At 40.2% G+C, this 14592-nt stretch overlaps 1 protein-coding gene across 2 annotated transcripts in view; it reads right to left on the reverse strand.

Moving 5' to 3' along the window:
- LOC144031746 (protein YIPF5-like) overlaps positions 1–14592 on the reverse strand; it is a 74819-nt gene that overhangs the window by 42524 nt on the left and 17703 nt on the right. The gene's annotated exons all lie outside the window — the stretch shown is intronic.

Consider the following 14592-nt stretch of genomic DNA (forward strand, 5'->3'; position numbering starts at 1 on the left):
GATCATTAAGAGACGCGGAAACAAAAGACGATAATTGGTGCACAAGGAGTGTGGTTGCATCTTCATTGCTCAGAAAAATAGTTACACAGAAAGCATTGTGTGGGATGACAAACAAAACAGGTGCAACATACTTCTATCGATGATAGACCTCCTAAATTGCTTGTCTTTGCACGATATTGCAAAAATACTAGCAGACTATTAGTATAATCTAATACGGCAACTCTACTGATCATTGGCTATGTGTTAAAGTCTCTTATATTTGATGTCAGTGTTTGGCTTTCTGATAGCCAATCACAGACAATGCGGCCTGACTAACCAGATCCATTTCACGCGAATGCTTCACGCAAGTATTTGAACTCGTCTAATGTACTAACAATGAAGGAGATTCATCTGGATCCTGACACATTTACATGGTATGGAATAGAAACAGTTCTCCATTGCTCATTGATGTCTCGCAAGGTAATCAAGCTCAGCTTTAAAGGGATACGTGACTCTGTTGTGTGCTGAGAGGTTTGGATCCCAAATGCAGACACAAATAAGATTTCATCTATTTCTTCACATCGAGAGGCAGAAACTCAGGGACGCAGTACACAGACACTTGTTACATCAGTACCTGCTGACACTTGACCTCACGGTCATGAACCCAAACTAACAGGACATGAACTGAAACGTCACTTCCGTTGAAACTTGATGATACAACCAAACATCTCAAAACAAAAACATCTCATGAGACAAAGCATCACTTCATGACACCATCATGACGGACTCAGTAAGCCATTTTTCAGCAGTAAAAAGTTCATATTTTGTCGAGTGCAATGACTGAATTTAGAAGCCATTCTTGTATTAAATACTCGTAGGCAAAAGTCAGTGATGACAGAGAAGAATGCTCCCTCTGACAATGCAACTCCATCAAGGTCAAATGTCATACGCTCTAAAGCATACTGTATATCTGCAAAGTATATTTATTTGGTTCCTGCTGTAATCTCACCATGACGCATTTGGTGGTGGGATCCATATTGCATACCTCAGGACCTTGTCTAAACAGGAAAGAAGTTGGAAGGAGTCCTTTGTAGTGGATAACTTGGTTGGGCAGCTGGCCAAGCCTTCTTGGTGTTACAGCTCTGCAGTGAGCATGGAGGCGGGAGGAGGGAGGAGGGAGGAGGGAGGAGGGAGGAGGGAGGAGGGAGGAGGGAGGAGGGAGGATGGCGGGGGTAGCTGGACTGCTGAGATTTGGCTTGGAGATCCTGAAAGCCTGATTTGATGACAGCCGGTCTCTGTGGATCTGTTTCAAACCGCCCTCACAAGGAAAACAATTGCAGAGATGGATTTTTTTTTTTTTTGTATATCTACTGTAAGAGCCAACCAACAAAAATACACATGCGATTGCTATCTATAGCGAGAGAAGAAAGGTCATATTTAAAAAAAAATCCATTTGTGCAGTACATTGCTGCAGAAACATTCAATATAAAACCAATCAGAGATAAGTCAATGCGGCAGACCTGTTTTACATCTTACACGGTGTCTTGTAGAGGAAGACATTGAACATCCGGCAGCTTCCTTCTCATAAAACCTTTGTGTTATGACAAGAAATTCTTTCTGCGAGCCACATTTCAAAAAATGTGGGACTGTGCATTGAGTGCCACTGACACATGAGATGAAGAAGCTGAGCTCACGTCGTAACATTTGGGGTTGGGCTCTCCAGCATTGGCTCCAGATATCCTGCTTGGGCTTCGATTCCAAAACCATATCTTTCAATGGGCTCAGGTATGCGATTTCATTGACGTGGTGCAGTGTACACATCAGCATAATCATTCAGACTATTCGGAATAAAAGACAACAATATATATTTAACTTCAGTACGTTTTTCTGAGGCAGCACGGTTGATGACTCGGTGGCACGTCCACCTCCCAGTCCAGCTTCCATTCTGGGCTCTGGCAAGCTATTTTACGAGAACAAGAACTGTCTGCAACAAGCAGCAGCTGACAAAACAGATCGATGATTTTACGTAACTTGAAAAGATGCGATTGAAGAACGTTTTGCAACAGCAGTAAAATGATAAGACACTGCGAGTACTAGACTGGCCTGCCTGCAGTCCAGACCTGTCTCCCATTGAAGGAGGGGGGTCAACACTACTACTACTACTAATAATAATAAGAAGAATCAATGCATGGATTATGAAGCATAAAATACGACAACAGAGTTGTCAGACTGTTGAAGACCTCAAGCAAGAAGAAGAGAAGAATTCCAGCAGCTTCAACAATTAGTGTCCTCACTTCCCAAACATTCATTGAATGTTGTTCCAAGAAGGTGATGTAACCTAAATATCGTAACACAGTGGTACAAGACCCTGTCCCAGATTGTTTGGAACATGCTGCAGCCATAAAATTCCAATGACTATTTGCTCAAAACAATAAAGTTGATCAAGTTTGAACATGAAATATCTAGTCTTTGTAGTGTATTCAATTAAATATGTTGAACATGATTTTCAAATCATTTTATTCTGTTTTTATGTTTAGTCAAGTCAATGTCCCAACTTTGTTGGAAACACACTGTCCCTTTAACCCTCTGAGGCTAAAATTAAACTCGGATGTTTATCTGCAAAAATCTGATATTTGGGGAAAAGTATCATTCGGGGTAGTCGTACAGTATACACTGCCGATCCTCGTCAATCGTTTAGAACGGTGCCCTTTGAATGAAAGAAGGTTGGGATCAGTTTTGGGGACACAAAGCATCAACTCTGCCACAGATTGGCTTGGTTGCCACAGGTGCTTCTACTCAATTGGCAGGTAAAAAAAAAACAACAACAACTCACCGGCATCTGTTGAGCAGAAGAAGCGGTGGCTACAGCCAAGCTGTTTCTGGGTTTGGACTTTTTACTGGATTCCCCAACCCTGGTTGTGATTAGCTAGCCTGAGCACCGCATTCAAGAGCTTACTTAGTCTTCTTTTCATAGGATCACTCAAAAGGACCGACCATTTCTTAACACAAAAGCATCTACTATGATAAGATCAGATACAAATATAGTACATTGAAATGGTTGGATTTGAAATCTGGTTAGGCACAGCCCCATATGGTCCGCCAATGGCAGCAGGTGTGTTCATTCCCCCACTCACTGAAGCTGCAGTCCCTTAGCATTCCCCTAATTATGCATTCGCCTAACGTGTACACGACATGCGTATTTCGTTTGTCACCAATAATGTCTCATTTAAAAGCTTTCCCACTCTTTTCTTCATGTTTCTTTTTTAGCCTTCAGAGGGACACAAGATAAATACAAAGCCTTAATTTGGAACATAGCATCTCTTCTTTCAAGATGAATGTTTTCTGTACACGGTCCCTGACGAATGAATAACGTAATTTATTGGGCATAAGGATGCCTGCGGGAACATACTGATGCTATTTGTAGTCTCATAAATGAACGTTTACACAAAACACGACAACAGGTAAGCATACTGGTTTCCATTTGCGGCCATTAATTGACTTCTTTATTTTACAGGGACAAAATGTAGTTTAAAAGCTTGCAGCTGATGTGGTGCACGAGTTTATGGCTGGTGCTAATTCTAAACTCCAGTTCATAATGTTTAGAGAGCAGTGAAAATGATGTCATTGTGGCGCTACAAATGGCTCATTAGAGCAGATGTGGATGCTTTTATTGCTTCAACATCATGAATAACGAGTAATTAGAAAGCTAATAGGCTATGTCATTTCAAGTAACTTCACGTTAATGCCATCAGACTTTGAAGAGTCGGATGCTGTCATTGTAAGTGTTGGGGATGTTACTTAAAATAGTAATTATAGTTACCAATTGCGTCTTCTAAAAAGTCATTTAGTAATTCAGTTATTGGGAATGTAATTAGTTACTCAGCCAAGTAACTTTTCGAGTGAAAAAAGATGTTTATAGTAGCTGATTGAAGAAAAATAAACAACACATTTTACATGTCCTTTGAACTGTCTTTCCCTCACAACTAGTAATCATATATTCAAAGTCTTCAAAATATATAGATCCAAATGTTGTGTGAACTTCCATGGCCACATATGGGTATTCACTAAAACAAAACAAATACGACTGCTTTTCCTAAAACTCTGGAAAGTGGTTCGAGTGCAATTATTTACATTTACATGCCTTGTTTCATTTCCAGCCTTTTGACATCAAGTATTTACCTGATTTCAGACCAAGTGTGACAACTATTCAGGGACTCAAGTCCACAAAAAGAAATGTCATTTGTGAGCTGAGTAATTCTTTGCTCAGTTTTTTTTTTTTTTTTAAATAACACTCTCGAGTTCTCAAACGGTTTGTTGGACTTCATGCCACTTAAGATGAAAGAGAGACGCGGACACAGCAAAGTCGGGACAAACCGAGGTACAGAATTCCCTTGTTGGCCAACGACTGGCCCACATCTGAAAGTCATTTGTGATATATAGTTTGTGAAGAGCTTGACACACTCTCTCGCTCTTGATGTGTTAACCTTTGGGAAGCCCGTTTGAGAAATCCCTTTTGTGTGTCACTCTTTGGAACAGCCAGTTGAGTCACTGGCTGTCATAATGGGAAGCGACAGCAAAACATAGATGGGCAAGAGCCACTTGCACATTTTCACTCATTTCATGTTTGAGTTTCAGTGGGAGAAAGTCAACATCTCTCAAACGAAGGATTGCTCACTTCTCAAAAGGTGCAACTTGTGAGCAACACTTTTTTTCACATATCATTTATAAAAGGCGTTTGGGTTCGAGTTTACCTACAACAGTAGTTGTGATCAGCTTGTTGAAAAATGTGTGCAATTGTGCCTTTTATTCATGGCTTATACAGCCCCGCCGACGCACTGCGTATGAAGTGTCCTGCCCAAGGGCACAACCACGCGACTGGGGGAAGAACGGGGATCGAACAGCCAACCTTCCAGTGACTGGACTAGCGGCTCTACCTCCTGAACCACGGCCGCCACGCTTTATTTTGAAAGCACCGTTGAACAACCATCGCTGCGTACAAAGTGCTTTACATGGAGTAAAAATCAGTCATGCAATCACGACAGGTAAAACAAAATGACACAAAATACATTACTTAAACAATATCATAAGGAGGTAAGTAAATAAAATGATAATTGAATAACACAAGATACATTAAAATAAATAATATAAAAACATATACAAAAATAAATATATTAATAAATATAAGTAGCTACGTAAATAAGTCAATAAAAATCAATAAATTATTCACACAAAATACAGCATAAAACACTGAAACAAAGTCGAGTCACTTATTGAGTGAAAAGGCAAAATTAAAGATGTGTTTTAAGAAGAGTTTTAAAAGTGGGTCGAGAGAGGGATTGCCTAATATTTAACGGAGGGTTCCATTCCCTCTCAACCTTCACCTCGTCTGGTCCACTTAATTAACCCAACTTTACAGGTCACGAACTCAAACTTAACCCTGGCGTGACCCAGACATGACACGGAGTTTTTTTTTTGTTTTTTTTAATGATGCAGCATCATTGTGGAGTTTCAGAGACTTGCTCAAAGAAATGTTGACAAGATGGCAGTGGCAGAGGCTCAAACTCGCAACCTTCAAGTTACGAGTCAGCAACTCTAGCGCCTGAGCCATGCCGTACCCGCACAGCACATATGAAGAGGGCTTCATATTTGTTTGTGTCCACGATGGGATTTGAACCATTGACTCTCTAGTGCAAAGACTGCCCTGATTTAAAACTGAAGCATTTTTGGTCCATCCAAAGTCTGAATGTGATGTAACGAAGGAGGCGTGTTCATGTTGGTGAAGGTGCGACGCTGTCAAAGTAGCATGTTTTGTTTTTCCACACTCACTTGCAACTACAAGGGTCATATTCACTGGGTTTTTTTTTACGTTTACAGCGTGAGAAAATTGTTCCCTCATTTGTTCCGGGGCTGGCTTTTACATTTCCAACATCATTGTCGCTTATTATTATCCCCATGGCAACAGAAGTCATACAACATTAAGTAATAACTTGAATCAGAGCAAGTATTTGACAACATACAGAATTTGTGACTTCCCGGCCAAAATCTAACCATAGTAACAAACATCAATAACAGAACTATTTCTGTAGACTTTTTAAATATTAGGATGACGTTCCCCCTGTTACAGTCATGCAGTGCTGTATTTCCAAACATACTAATAATCCCAGACATGAGAGCCATCATAAGACAAAGCAGCACTCTAATGTTTCCCTTGTGATGACGCTTCCCTCCACCGGTTAGTGCTAACTCAGACGACATATGTTTCTGGAGAGAAACAAGATCCGCTTCATTTATGTTGAAGGCCGGCAGAGTCAGCTGGAAGTCCGACGTGCAGCAAAGAACTTCGCAGTGATCGGAGCTGACGCACGCACACGCATAAAGAAAGGAGAAAAAAAAAGAAAAAGAAGAAAACTATAAAAGCAGCTACAATGAAAAATGCCGAATTTTAGACAAGACTGATTGCCTGCACGTTTTCATTTGCCTTTTGACAAGCTGTCGCTAGGACACGGCTGCAATGACAGGCAGCCGCTTTTTTTTTATCTTGCTTGCTTTCAAATGCCTTCTCTTACTTCCTGCAAGACATGTCTTCTTCTGGGAACGGTTTGGTTGTCATTTCACTCGCTTTGCTGTGATAAATGTGATAGATAATGTGTCTTAAGCATGTCCAGTTACTAAGAAAGCGTCCATTGCTGTTTCTGCACTCCATCACAGCTATTTCCTCTGCAGGAACATTTGTCATGATAATGCTGTATGTGTAGGCCCCGCCCTCTTTTTGGCCCTCTCTCATTCTCGTCTTTCATGTATTTATTTATTTTTCCTGTGGGGGAAAATGTGTTTGCAAAATAATATGCACTTATGTATCGTCTTTAATAGCACTTAATTTGGATTGAACAATGTTGCTGGTCTGCGATTGGCTGGCGACCAGTTCAGGGTGTACCCCGCCTACTGCCCGAAGCCAGCCGGGGTAGGCTCCAGCACCCCCCGCGACCCTTGTGAGGAGTAAGCAGTCAAGAAGATGGATGGATGGACGGACGGACGGACGGAATGTTGCTGGTTCAAGTGATATCAGGTGCCATTTTTCGGATGTATTTGGATTACAAATCAGCAGGAGCTAAACAAAAGATTAAATTGGGAAAAGGATGAAAAGAAAAATACTTTTGAGGCCTTTGATGGGTGAGACCAAGTCGTCTCGACTCAGCAACTGCGGACAGCAGGCAATGAGCATGCATGCGGGGCAGTGTGAACTCATGAAATGAAACACTTGTGGGATGTAGTTAGTTGCTTGATGTGGAGCCACTCGCAGTGACAGACTTTTTTTTTTTACCGTAACTCCCTGAACAGTTCTTCTTTGTCTTAGAAGACATTTTGCTTCTCATCCGTTCATTCAACAAAGCTTGGTTAGCTTGGTTGGGAGGTGATTGTTCAGTTTTTCTCTCTTTTGTCTCTGTCCTGCTCGCAAACCTTTGTTTTATCCGCCTATATTCCTAATAAATCTCACATACAAAACAACCATACAAGGAAGTATTTGAAACGTTCCCATTTCACAGAAAAAAATATGCTTAGCATAAAAATGGTTTCCCGATCTGGCTCACCTCATCTTCAACCTAAACCTTTGTGGCATTTAGTAAATATTGCACCATCAAAACCTTCAGTTCATTCATCCGGCTCCCTGTGACCCACATTGCGTCCAGAGATATTTAGATTTTCTCACACCAGTCAAATTGAGAAAAAAAAATAATAATACACGTGACAATAAAATGTGGTCGCCTTCCTTCATCAGCTCTTATGCTTGAAAACAAAGACAAAAAATGTTACATGGATAATGAAATTCAGTAAAACGCTATTTTTTTCACCTGATACCATCTTCATTCTCTGCTATTTGCAATGAGAATACTCCTCGATATAAATGGAGTTGAGTTGAGTTGCATGTGGCTACAAAAATGTTGGAGCATGTGGTTAGGCTGCTCTCAGTGTGAAGTCTACTGTGCTGCATTAGATTTGGGCCTTGTGGACAACTATCGTGTTCTTCTGTAATGTGTGAAAGATGTACAAATACTTTCCATGGTGCCTGCTCAATTAATGAACTACGCTCTGGTATTTATTTATGATGCAGTTGTGTGCAGTAATGATGTCTCATGCCTGGGGGCCGGGGGAGCGCGGGTGTGAAGTACAATGAAAACACAGGTGCGTTGGGAATAATCCAGTGCTCCGTTTTAAAGAACACTTACGGCTAACCACTCCAAAGGAGCCAGCCACATATGTGCACGTATAAAGACACAGCAGGGATTTTTTAATCACATTGAACCATGACACATTCAACCACTTCAACATGAAATAACTACAAAACAAAACATTGGGGCTGATTGTTTCTTTCACCGTCACTAAACGGTCACCTGAGCAGTGACACCAAAGACGTGCGGTCGGGCAGGCAGGTGGCACACGGCCTAACTGTCCCCTCGACTGCGCGTGAAGAAAAAAAAACAAAGCAAAACAGCACTTTTATATACTATTAAATGTCATTTATAATAAAAGTAAGGCACCGTGCTTTTTCATTTTAAAAAAGAGATGAGCAAAAAAACAAAACAACAACAATGAACTTGACATCATATTAAATATTCTTTTGACATTTACCGTCATGTAATTGGACAGCGACTATCTTTATTTGCAGTCAATATTCAGGTTAAGGTCAAAATTCCGGTGACTGAAACGTTCGGAATAACCCAATTACATTTCGGGTTTTTTGTTTCATTTTTTTCTGGTTGTGTTTTTTTAATTTTTGTTTGTGATTATCTTTTTGTGTTTTTTGTGTTTTGTTTTTGTGTTTTTATTCAGTTTAAGATTTTCTGTAGTGTTTTTTTTGTGTTGCGTTTTGCACTTCAGGGCCACCGTAGGTAACTCAAATGCTTCCTTTAGTGAAACATAAGCAGAGCTCGACTTGCGGGACACTTTACAGTTACATTCTGAAAGGGTGAAACAACAGTAGGACACTGCGAGCTTTTAAAGATGCAATCGTGCTTCACTATAACTATTTGGGTAAATGCAATTCTAGACTTTTTTTTTTTTCCCTTCATGGTAGCAAGTACATTGTATGAGCATGACTCTTCTAGGTATCAGCACTTGCGCAGCAGCATTGTAGACCTGTGGAGAAACCTGGCAAGAGACACAAAAAAGATCCACCCCAGCCCCCCGATTGGTTAAGGGGTAAAAAAAAAAAAAAAGTATTTTTGTTACATATTGTATTTTTTTTTAACAGTTATTAACGTGGGCAATCAAGAACATTTTTAGATCATGTGGTTGTTTGTAAAGGCCACAAATTGTTTCCCATTTGAAACATTTTGAAGCTCAAAATCGGGAAAATGAAGCTAGCCCACGGTTTCCGCTCGCACATGTGAGATGATGTGTGCCAAATGACTTTTTGTTTTCTTAACAATTTCCTCACTTAAAAAATGTCCCAGGCTTTATGGCCCCCTCTGCAAACACATTCACACACACAGATGATGGAGGGAAAGAAACTACTCCATCAGTCATCAATCATCTTCATTTCCTTGGCAGAAAGCGACCCCATCCCACCCTATCAGAACATGTTGCCTCACTCAAGAAATCAATACGGCAACGGCATTGAGCCTGTAATAAAGTCTGAAAGATAGATAGATAGATAGATAGATAGATAGATAGATAGATAGATAGATAGATAGATAGATAGATAGATAGATAGATAGATAGATAGATAGAAATGGAAGAATCCCAGTCATGGTGTGAAAAGCAATTTTGTTCCGGCATTCTTCTTTTGTTACAAATCTGTTGATCCAATTTTGGTTGTTTGAGTCGTGGGGCTTTGCATGTGGTTTTCAGTTTTTCAAGCAAGGCACAATGATGCGATTTAGTATATCGTCATGAACTTTTTCAGTTGTCAGCCTGGAGGCATTCAAGATGAAAGGAAAACAAAATGGCATTGATGTTGCCTGCATTTCATTCAACGGCCATTCCGGGAGCAGAAGCAATTTTCTTCTGCTCACATAGAAAAAACGTAAATTGTGAGAATCAGTCAACTTGTCATGTACCACGCAGATATTGGGTCATGACGGGAGCAAATGTACTCGACTGCTCATACGGCTTCAAGTGTGGTGAGTAATGACTGAATGGTTCCGTGAAGAGATTCCAGCATCACTTCAACGTGTTCAGTATGAGCTCAACCAGGAATAAAAGCACAACAATTAGGGGAGCTGATTGCATTCACAGATGTTGCCAAGCAGACATTTCCATTGTTCATAACCTAAAGAAAACATTGATGTCTGATGTCCCCCCCTTCAAATTGACTGTGAAACAGTTTCCAAACAGCAGTAGCTTACAACATGTTTGACTGTTTTATTCTCTATTAACTACACGATTAAATGGACTACTGTATACTCAACATGGGCCATTTTCCATTCATTGTCAATCACATCAATCATTTTGGAGCAATCTGTACTACTAATACTACTAATAATAGTAATAATAATCAAAGAATATTTCTTTTTTAATATTAAAAAAAGTAACGGTTAACAATCCCTGTTTTTAACCAGTGTTCTTTCAGTTGTTTCCACAGATCCCTATCTGCAATTTCCACCGCCTCTCTCCGTTCGATACGACATTTTGCTTCCCAATCGAAAAAGAAAAAAACAAAGCATGTGATGAAATGCAAGAAACAATGCTGTCGTCCAGGGTCTACGAGTATACGGCGTATAGCCACTTCCTGTTCAGTCAGTTTTGTGTCTACCAACTTCTAAATCCTCAGTTTTGCATCTCCCCACTTCTGAATCCTGCTTGATTTGTGCACCATTCACCCTCCACTGCATCTGATTGGCTGACATTCACCCGCTTATTGGCTAATTAAAGGCATGAGGACTGATTCCCCAATCGGAGAATGAGTAGAGACTTTTTTGCTAACACGAAGGTGCCAAAGCCACTCCAGTTGATTGACAGGTCACATGATCGTAAATGTGAGCGAGGCAGAAATAAATACATAAATGTTATTCAAGTGAGTGACGGCACGTATCCAAAGAACATACTGTACATATGATGAACGAAAACATCATTCACAGATAAGTTTTAAAGTTGTTTCCAAATCAATCATTGTTTTTAACTACTGGCAGCAATATGATTGTACAGAGGTCGCCAATGCAACACAAAGGTGCGTTTTGGCTATGCTAACGTTATGAAATGTAATATTATACTAACATTAGCAGCTTAGACCTAAAGACCAGAGATGATCTCAGTATCTCTGAAGCTCCCCCCCTTATTTTTAAGTCTAAATAACGTTAGCCAAGTTATTGTATACTGTATACAGTAACTTAAAATATTATAGTACTGAGCCCTAACTTACATGAAGTAGTTTAATTTTCATGTTTGCCTGCTAATAAATACATTTTACATGAGAAACTGCTCCTAATTCAATCATGATCATTTTATTATTGTGCATAAGTACAAATGACGCCATTTTCTTACATGTCAGCGATTCTAAAACAAAAAAGCAAGTAAAATTTTGAGTATACTGTACCCACTTCTCCAGCGTCCACTACAGTAGACCACTGCACAAAATACACAAACCTCCGATTTGTGTTCTGCATTTCTTAATGTTGTGCTTTCTGTTGTGTTTTTGAGGCACTGGAGTTATTCCTGGCAGAAAGATCTTTAGCCTCAATTGCAAGCAGCTGCCCACTCATAGAAAGCCGACTATCTTCCCCGGGATCGGCCACATTTTTATTTCTATGAAATCATTGCAACAGTGTAGCTTATAAAAGATGTCTTTTTACAGTTTCATTGCTCTCTGAATGTGCTCTCGTTTACTGCTCATCAGCATCAGTCAAGCAAGATGATGGACTGCCCCCTGCTGTACATCTTTAACCGGACTATATTGTAGTCATTATTTATTTGTTTATGTTTGTTTGTTTGTTTTAATTAGTACACCCTACTATAAAGAGAAACTGTATTAATACACTCAGATGGAAGTCTGTGGGGGTAACCGCACACATTCCTAATGTTGGAAATTCCCAATACTTGGGAAACGTGGATCACGAAAAGTTTAAATTAAAACATGTTGACATTTTTCTTCTTTTAATTCTTCTTAGCAAGTCAGTGTCCCATCACCGATGAGCTGTTTTTAAAATAGACCACAGTTAGGAAGGCCAATGCGTGTGTCTCGTTCCTCCGCCGCCTGCTGCACGGCAGGAGAAGTAGTCAAAAAAAGTTATTTCAAGGCAATTAACTGCAACAACGCAGCTGTTTACCCAACTCTGCAAGAAGAGCTCATGACAGAAGTATTTTTTTTTTTTTAATGACCTCATCTTCGTGAAAATTCACCTATCGTGGGTGGGCATGGAACACATCACCCGCGAAAAGTGAAGGAACACACCCTACCTATCAAATTTCAAATAATCCACATACAAAATACTAAAATATTAGGAGTGTAGCAAAAAAAAAAAAAAAAGATTCATTTACTATGATTCAGAATTGACATTTAATATCCCCAAATGGGTTTTATTTAAATTAGAAATGAAGAAGAAAACGAACAACTAGGAGAACACGGTGCCGATTCAGCCGCCAGTGGTAAACCAACGCAAACTGCAGTGCTTCACTCGGCTCTCGGCCAACTCCGAGTGGGCAAAAAAAAAACAAAAAAAACAAGCCTGCCAAGTCTTGCAGTGTGGTGGAGAACCAGAAGTTGATCTGCATGTTGCACACATTGGAGGCAAGGTAGGCGATACCATCCCGTAAGTTTTTCACTGAGTTGTGCCACAGCTAAAATGTTCTCCAATTGTGGAATGACCCGCAAGCGTTGCTCTCTTTGATGACGCAATATAATGCTTGCACAAACTTGATGTTTACGGGGATCCGCTGAAAAGTGACTATTTTGGAGCTACACGCTTTTACCCCAATATAACCGTTTGTACCCAATACAATACAAATAATAGAAGTAGATAAACAATACAAACCTAATTTAGAAGGTGTGCCAATTGATAATCGTCCCACATTTCTGTGTGGTCACTGTTGTATCCAACGGAACTGCCTTCTGTGCATCCTCCTAATAGAATTCAAATGTCTGTGCAATCAGAGTTTGCCTCACGTGTTCGAAAGCGTTCATTCGGCCAACATCAATCAGTGACCGAACATTGTGGCAGGATGTTAAAAACATGGACAAATATGGACACTGTTTGATTTCAAGTTTGAATGCTTGTTCAGAGAGGTTGAGGAACGTGTGAGAACGTAACAAGCTGGTGTGCAGGAAAACGTTTACGGTATCTTGGTAACGACTCACTTCCAGCAATTGAGGAACACCTGATTCAATGAACAACAAAAAATATAGTTGCGTGTATGTTGTGCTATCGAGTAGACGCGCATGCGAACATGACAACGCAAACGTGAATTTGGAAGAAAATAGTCAAGAATTGAACAGTTAAATTCCCTTTTAATGGGTTCATGGTATGAATCACAATGACAACAGTGTGAATGACATATACGCAACATGGCAAAAACAAAAGGGACGCCAAGATGGGGCCTGCATCATAGCGGGACAAAACAAGAGCCAAGGCTCAAAAACTGAACTGTCCGGGCCAAAGCGGCATGTCTGCTTATACCATAAATTACAGCACAATATTGCTCTCTTCTGTCGTGTATGATTTTACTAAAATCAAATGATTTCACTCTGTGTTTATGTATTATGTAAATAAACTGTTTTCTGTGATATTTCCATTTTTGAGATGCAGTTTATCATTGACTGTACTTGTGATGCCACTAATGGCTTGACAGTCTTCAAAGCAAATGACCTCAGCTGTTTAAGTGGAAATCTGTGACAAAAATGCAGTAAGGAAGCGTCAACTTACAACAGTCACTTATTGAAGTTGTCCTGTGCGTGTTCAGGAACAAACATGGGGAAAACACAGCTGTGGATTAGAAGGCCAGACCTCGACTGTGCAGACCAGAGAATCCGTCTGCCTGATGGGTCAAAGCACACGCTGCATCTCCACCTCATGTGGTTCGCTGTATTTACCTTCTGGTCGTATGTTCCCCGCTCGGTCACACTGGCTGTGGCAGAAGCCGTTAGCTTCCCTGTGCCCGTCTGCAGATGTGAGAGAGCTTTATTTGTATTTCGAGGCCCTTTGTTTTCTTCAGTTGCATCAGTAAGCTGTTCATCCGCCAGTGAGGTCATGTGACTTTGTGTCAACCACTTCAAAAATGACCCGACAGCTGAATCTTTTTGCGTTGCAACATTCATGTGCTTGTCGTACCCACAACGACACTTGCGTGCCTAAATGTAAAAAAAATAACAGCTGAAGCAAAGTGCTATCAATAAATTACACAATACTCTTATACACATTAGGAATTATTAATATATAAAAAACAAAACAAAACATTAAGCCAGCCTGTGACAAATACTCCTGCAGAATCTCCTCTAAGTGTCTTTCGATAGGTTTCAAACTCGGATCGTCGAGGGCTACATGTTTAGGTTTCCCTTTTCCAACACACCTGATCAAAGGATCAGCTCATCAGCAAGTTCTGCAGAAACCTGATAACGATGCTAACGATGCCGATCATTTGATTCAGGTGTGTTGGAGGAGGAAAATCTCTATCTCTAAAATC

The sequence above is a fragment of the Festucalex cinctus genome, chromosome 12 (genome assembly GCF_051991245.1).
Source record: "Festucalex cinctus isolate MCC-2025b chromosome 12, RoL_Fcin_1.0, whole genome shotgun sequence".
Taxonomy (NCBI): domain Eukaryota; kingdom Metazoa; phylum Chordata; class Actinopteri; order Syngnathiformes; family Syngnathidae; genus Festucalex; species Festucalex cinctus.